Source organism: Littorina saxatilis, linkage group LG4, assembly GCF_037325665.1.
Source record: "Littorina saxatilis isolate snail1 linkage group LG4, US_GU_Lsax_2.0, whole genome shotgun sequence".
In the NCBI taxonomy this organism is placed as follows: domain Eukaryota; kingdom Metazoa; phylum Mollusca; class Gastropoda; order Littorinimorpha; family Littorinidae; genus Littorina; species Littorina saxatilis.
Genome location: NC_090248.1, coordinates 42079527 through 42085818, shown reverse-complemented (window position 1 = coordinate 42085818; position 6292 = coordinate 42079527). Strand labels below are relative to the sequence as shown.

Here is a 6292-nt window from a genome sequence, read left to right as displayed (position 1 = left end):
TTTTTGTGACACGACACAATCCTTCAGCTGAGCTAAGAGGAATTGAACGAATGCCTTGTTCTATAATAATGCAAACTCATGCTGAATCAGGACAGCAACAATTATATCTTACAAGGACAACCTATCACACGTATACACATTAGTCGACCAAGCGTGTCTGAAAGCTAATAATTCACAATCAAACCAAATATGTCCTCCATCATAACCAAAATCACGCACATTAGCAGCTTTTGATAACGATACACACGACAAATATACATTTTTTTCTTAGAGTTTCTCACGCCTGCAAAAATACGTTGTGTATGTCGGTCCATAGATATCCCTTGACAGGATCGCCAACTCTGCGCGCGCGCCAACGCTGGCCCTGTTTCGAACTCCCGTCTGCGGCTGCGAGAGGTTTTGACAGTAACTTTACTTCCGGTGCAGTCTTTCAACACATGGAGAAGAAGGAGAATTTCGAAGGGGCGGTGGAGTTTGTGGCTGAGGTATGTGAAAAGCAAACAAACCAATACAAAAAGATCATTGCTGATGATTGAAATGAGTCATGTGAATCAACAATAAAGATTCATTGTGGACGGCACGTCATTATTTTTGTTTTTAACACTTGAAACGTGAGAGCATCTGACACACTGGTAAATCCGAAGCTGTGCACGCAAGCTGATCAGCAGATCGTTTTTCTGCAGATATCTCGCTCACATCGGCCACTATTTTAGCTCAGCGAACCGACAAATTTGCAGCAGAACAATTTCTGAATGTTAGAAATTCGGCTGTAGATTTATAGATACCCTTTCTATTCCATGGTTGTTGTTTTTTTCAGGGGGAAAGTACCGACATCTCAATCGCTGAAAAGATGACAGCATCACCACAAAAGAAACTGCAAGAATTGCCAAAAGTAAGTAAAAATATTGACAGATCTATGTAAAAGACTATGAAAATTTAGAACTGGAACAACAGATATTCAAGAAATAACCGATAAGTGATATATTATAACTGAACCATTGATTGATTTGAATGTACATCATGCATGGAAGTTAAAAATGGTGCAAGAACTGAAGTCAGATCAACACATCAAAAAGATTAGTGCAATATATTTGTTTTCTTTCCCCTCCAGCATAATTCTGTTTTGATATATGCTTGATGTCTTCTGTTGTTTTTAAATTCATTGTCACTTCTAAATTGCATGCTTTATTGCAGAACGCTTGTGCATCTATCAAGAATGACAACTGCCTTTCACCGGAGCTCAGAGGGCTTGTCGACCAATTCAGTAATTGAAAAGTAAGTTTTTGAGTAAGGCGGTATAAAAAAAATCAGCTTGCAAAGTCCCAGTACCTGAAAGATCACTTTCATTCATAGTTTTCGAGCAAAAATACTGCTTCGTTGCACAGAGAGGCTACTGTTTACAAATATTTTAGGTACATGCCTGCCACTACAATATTTCATGTGTTTTTTAGGATCATTAATAGCACATGTCATAGTTGTAAGACATGATAAGGATTCATGAAAGTGGTTTGTCAACACGTTCTATAACGACAAATGGAATACAAAATTTAATATGTTCACATCCATTCATGTAAAGTGTAGTTTTGGGTTGTTGTCGTGTATTGTTGGTTTTGATTGTGTGCATGCATCTACAGCTTCAGTTTCACTCTTGGGTTGATTTCTGCTATATTTGTGTGTTGTTTTAATTATAATATTTTATTTTCTGTGTTTTAGGTGCAGATCTGGAAGAAAAACTTCTGCTTCTTCATGACTGCCTAGTTCCCTGAGGCAAGGTTGGGAATGCTGCCAAGGAGAAGGCGTGGGCCAGGTACTACTCTGCTTTTTCAACCCAGCATTCAGGCATTACTGAGTTGACAGTATCCCCTGCAGTTTCAGCCTGGATTGCCTTCACATGTTTATACTGTTGGTGTCTTAAAGGCCTATGAAGAAAAACTAGGGAACCAGTAAGTGCATTAGAAATCAAAGAGGATGAAGAGTACAATGCAAAGTATGTTGGAGTATGTGTTGCCAAAAAGCTAAAACAGAGAGTTTGGTGTCTCCAAAAGAGTGCGTACAGAGATGAGAAATTGCAGTGTTTGGAAGCCCTGACTTGCGCACCTGAATTCTACAGTGAAGAGAGTGAAACCACCCCTGACATGACAAGCATGCTGAACAAGGGCAAACTGACCTTTGTCAAGCCCAATGTATTGCAGATGTGTCTGTCCATGCAACACAAAGCAGAAATCTTAAACAGAATGAGGCAAAGCGTTGATGATATCAAATAACCAAAGGGAAGTAATTGCTCTTTATTCATACGACATGACTGTGTAATAGAGTAAGCGAGAGTTGTACAAAACCTTTTCTCCTGGCACCTGAGAGAATAACAAGCATTGAAATATACAAGCGACTTTCATCCTCTCGTGCCAGGAGAAAAGGTTCCGTACAACTCTCGCTTAATCTATTACACATGTCGTATGCATAAAGAGCGATTACTTCCCTTTGGTGATTTGATGTCCATGGAACATATTTTCTGTGAAACCTGTGCATCAACACACAGGCAAAAGCAGATGACTTTATTGAACCATGCAGGAACAGTGATGCTGTTCCGGTGTGTTTTTATGACACTTTGTATTCATTTGATCTTTCACAAGCTGTTCAAGAAGACACTTTGCAAAATGTTCTGTTTTTTTTTAAATAAGACTCCACCACAAACTGAAGACAATGATGGACAAAATGAAATGTACATGGAAAGAAAAGACTGAGGAAAAAGCTGAAAACATACAATGTTGAGAACAATCAGGAAGGATCTCTGTAGTGTGTTGTGTATGATATTTCTTCATGCAGTACAAACTATCCTATCTGATCAAGTGCATGTACATTGAATTTGAACTTCTTGATTGTTGTCTTAGGTGTCGATTTTTGGTGTTAAAATCTGCTGTCGTTAAAATGTACTTCTCTTCCTATTTCAGTATTTGGTTCAGTATTGTATCACATGGCTTGTTCAGTGCCTGTTCTGTATTTTCATGAGTCCATGTAAATTTAAGTCTGCAACATGAAAATTTGAAACATATTCATTTTGCTATGGTTCAAACCTAATTCCTTTGTGTACTTGTTCAAGATATAATTTTGACAGCAAGATATTTTGCAAACAAGTTTTATTTCAAAATCAATTGTCAGCCACTTGATAAATGTCTTGCATCGATGCGTCTGATGGTTTTTATGTTGACCACTATGTACACTGGAATTTGCTTTGCTTTCCTAATAGAACATGTTCAGTCGCATACCAGCAACACTTTGTTATAACCGTGAATGGTTGAAAACGACGTTAAACACCAAATAAAGAAAGAAAGAAAGCAACACTTTGTTAACGTTTGAATGGAATTGGAAGTTGTATGAACTCAAATAGAGCATATGTATCTTTGGTCACAGTGACACACACACACACCATACAGTGACAATTAATGCAGGGCCGGACTAGGGCTACCAGGGGGAGGGGGGGTTATGGGGGTTGCGCAACCCTCCCTCCCCCCTAAACATGTACCTCACTTATTTAAAAAAAATGTATTATTGTTTATTTTATGCCGTTTCATGCAAGGAGCGACCATTTTCCTATCTCAGAATATGACCTACCCTTCAGCTTAAGGGGGCGTCGCCCCCTGACCCCCACAAGGGGCAGAGGAACATCCCCCTGGACCACCATTGGCAACCCCCCCGCCCCCCCTCCTCTTTGCTTAGTCCGGCCCTGTAATGTACCAACATTCACTATCTCACTCAGTCTCAATTCACACAATTTGACACAAGAAAGATTCCTATTTATACACATGCATATATTTAATCAATGAAGTAGATACATTCTCAAACAAAGTTTCAACATGTTGCACCCAAATTAAAGCATACATTCTTGTGACATTTAATTTAATTAATTAATTAACGGGAATTAATCAATGCTTTAATTTGGGAGTTTGAAATTTGTCGCAATAATTTCTTGGTCAAGTTTATTTACATTCTCTGCTAAAGAGCTTTACAGTCAAATCCAAATTTCCACACCTAACCTATAAAACACAACATTCCAAATGAAAAAAAAATCATTCTCTTGGCTCAGAATTGGTGTTGAATAATTGTAACACAAAGCGATTTACTGAAAATGTTACTTGTCACTCACTTCAACACTGTCGCCAAGCCAGTCTAAACTGCAGCACGCTGTTTCGGGGGGGGGGGGGGGGGACTCTTTCCTTTACACTTTAAATCCAAACACCATCAGCTGCGTAGAAAAATCACTGAAAATGCTGACTCAAAGTCAAAGTCAAACCTTAACCAAGCTGGCCTCCAGGCTCCAGCACAACAACCTTAACCACCTGGTTCACCTCGTTCTTCGCGAGGTACCACGACTCGGGAAGCTGCTGTACATCACGACACAGTTCTTCAAAGTTGTAGTTGCAACAACCTCTGGCAATTCTGGTGCGGGACGGTATGTCTGAAAAAAAGCAGAACAATAAACCCTCAGTAAAACTAAATTTCTAGAGAAATAAGTCTAACTGTCCATACAAATAGCTGGATGATAGCTAATTAATGGCAGTTGATAGACGTTTGAAGTTGAACGATTTGGTGGAGAATAGGTCGACAAGCTCTCTGAACTCCGGTGAAAGGCAGAAAGAACGAGCGTTCTGCAATAAAGCATGCAATTTAGAAGTGACAATGAATTTAAAAACAACAGAAGACATCAAGCATATATATCAAAACAGAATTATGCTAGAGGGGAGAGAAAACAAATATATTGCACTGATCTTTTTGATGTGTTGATCTGACCAGTTCCTGCACCAGTTTTAACTTCCATGCATGATGTAGTATTCAAATCAATCAATGGTTCAGTTATAATATATCACTTATCGGTTATTTCTTGAATATCTGTTGTTCCAGTTCTAAATTTTCATAGTCTTTTACATAGATCTGTCAATATTTTTACTTACTTTTGGCAATTCTTGCAGTTTCTTTTGTGGTGATGCTGTCATCTTTTCAGCGATTGAGATGTCGGTACTTTCCCCCTGAAAAAAACAACAACCATGGAATAGAAAGGGTATCTATAAATCTACAGCCGAATTTCTAACATTCAGAAATTGTTCTGTTGCAAATTTGTCGGTTCGCTGAGCTAAAATAGTGGCCGATGTGAGCGAGATATCTGCAGAAAAACGATCTGCTGATCAGCTTGCGTGCACAGCTTCGGATTTACCAGTGTGTCAGATGCTCTCGCGTTTCAAGTGTTAAAAACAAAAATAATGACGTGCCGTCCACAATGAATCTTTATTGTTGATTCACATGACTCATTTCAATCATCAGCAATGATCTTTTTGTATTGGTTTGTTTGCTTTTCACATACCTCAGCCACAAACTCCACCTCCCCTTCGAAATTCTCCTTCTTCTCCATGTGTTGAAAGACTGCACCGGAAGTAAAGTTACTGTCAAAATCGTCTTTTCCGCTTTCCGCTACTTGCTGAGCGCGCGCAACGAGTTGGCGATCCTGTCAATACACATCTATGGTCGGTCTAAGCGAGGTACGTCGTTAGGACAAATCTTGGCTGATGCAACGACTACGAACGCATGACAGCGGCTGACAGTCAACTGTGTGAAGGATCCATTTGTTACCTGAATGTCCTGGACAGGATCTTCTCGGCCAAGTCGACCCTGAACAACTGTTTTGGTCGTTTGAGTGGAACCCCCCTTTCAAGAACCCCCCCCCCCCCCCCTCCCCCAATTTAAGACCCCCTCCCCGCTTTTAAGACCCTGCCTTCTCAGATGTTCTATTCATAACCTCTGTTAATTTACCTCCATTTTAAGATTCCCTTCTTTATACGCCCTGATTTTCTCAGATTTGTAAAGGTCTGTTAAAAAGGGGTTTCCACAGTATCAAGCAAGCTTCAGGGGAGTGAACAATAACAGAAAAAGCCTTGTTGCCAATTCAAGAAAGTGTATACATATTTGTGACCCTCCACCACGGAATGAGTCGCATGTCACCTTTTCATAATTTTCATAATTTTACATTTTCTTAAAGAGGTTTTTATTCTCTATCCAGTGGTGAAAACCGTTTTAGAAAAGAGTGAACACTTTTCGAGTTATAAGCCTGTGACTATGGTGACCCTCACACTGTTACTAGACATCCCCCGGACTTATATTATGCCTAGCGCAGAACCGCGTGAGGTGACATGCGACTCATTTCGTGGTGAAGGGTCACATTTGTGTTAAAGATACGATGCATCAGAACTGTTTTGTTCATAAATAAACGAGCTTCAAAGGAGCAGACCACTAGGAAAAGGGCCTC

The 6292-nt window shown here is 39.7% G+C and overlaps 1 long non-coding RNA gene across 2 annotated transcripts; it reads left to right on the top strand.

The window, feature by feature from the left end:
• The first annotated feature begins 313 nt into the window (after positions 1-313).
• Positions 314-3124, top strand: LOC138964772 (uncharacterized). 2 transcript variants are annotated; one of them, XR_011455206.1, is made up of 4 exons: positions 314-485; positions 818-892; positions 1195-1275; positions 1714-3124. It is a non-coding gene; the product is annotated as an uncharacterized lncRNA (long non-coding RNA). The 2 variants fall into 2 exon arrangements; XR_011455205.1 differs by lacking the exon at positions 1714-3124 and having other exon boundaries at positions 1195-1582.
• Positions 3125-6292: the final 3168 nt, after the last annotated feature.